Here is a 1,304-nt window from a genome sequence, read left to right as displayed (position 1 = left end):
AGGCAGCAGCGTTCAACCCGGGTCCCTGGCACTGTGAGACCAGCAGTGTTAACCCGGGTCCCTGGCACTGTGAGACCAGCAGTGTTAACCCGGGTCCCTGGCACTGTGAGACAGCTGTGTTAACCCGGGTCCCTGGCACTGTGAGGCAGCAGTGTTAATCCGGGTCCCTGGCACTGTGAGACAGCAGTGTTAACCCGGGTCCCTGGCACTGTGAGGCAGCAGTGTTAACACGGGTCCCAGGCACTGTGAGGCAGCAGTGTTAACCCGGGTCCCTGGCACTGTGAGGCAGCAGTGTTAACCCGGGTCCCTGGCACTGTGAGACAGCAGTGTTAACCCGGGTCCCTGGCACTGTGACGCTGCAGTGTTAACCCGGGACCCTGGCACTGTGAGGCAGCAGTGCTAACCCGGGTCCCTGGCACTGTGAGACAGCAGTGTTAACCCGGGTCCCTGGCACTGTGAGGCAGCAGTGTTAACCCGGGACCCTGGCACTGTGAGGCAGCAGTGTTAACCCAGGTCCCTGGCACTGTGAGGCAGCAGCGTTAACCCGGGTCCCTGGCACTGTGAGGCAGCAGTGTTAACCCGGGTCCCTGGCACTGAGAGACAGCAGTGTTAACCCGGGTCCCTGGCACTGTGAGACAGCAGTGTTAACCCGGGTCCCTGGCACTGTGAGACAGCAGTGCTAACCCGCGACCCTGGCACTGTGAGGCAGCAGTGTTAACCCGGGACGCTGGCACTGTGAGACAGCAGTGTTAACCCGGGTCCCTGGCAATGTGAGGCAGCAGTGTTAACCCGGGTCCCTGGCACTGTGAGACAGCAGTGTTAACCCGGGTCCCTGGCACTGTGAGGCAGCAGTGTTAACCCGGGTCCCTGGCACTGTGAGGCAGCAGTGTTAACCCGTGTCCCTGGCACTTTGAGACAGCAGTGTTAACCCGGATCCCTGGTACTGTGAGACAGCAGTGTTAACCCGGGTCCCTGGCACTGTGAGACAGCAGTGTTAACCCGGGTCCCTGGCACTGTGAGACAGCAGTGTTAACCCGGGTCCCTAGCACTGTGAGACAGCAGTGCTAACCCGGGTCTCTGGCACTGTGAGGCAGCAGTGTTAACCCGGGTCCCTGGCACTGTGAGACAGCAGTGCTAACGTGGGTCCCTGGCACTGTGAGACAGCAGTGTTAACCCGGGTCCCTGGCACTGTGAGACAGCAGTGTTAACCCGGGTCCCTGGCACTGAGAGACAGCAGTGTTAACCCGGGTCCCTGGCACTGTGAGGCAGCAGTGTTAACCCGGGTCCCTGGCACAGTGAGACAG

Source organism: Scyliorhinus canicula, chromosome 6 (genome assembly GCF_902713615.1).
Source record: "Scyliorhinus canicula chromosome 6, sScyCan1.1, whole genome shotgun sequence".
NCBI classification, from domain to species: Eukaryota; Metazoa; Chordata; class Chondrichthyes; order Carcharhiniformes; family Scyliorhinidae; genus Scyliorhinus; species Scyliorhinus canicula.
Note: the sequence above shows the minus strand (reverse complement) of the source record.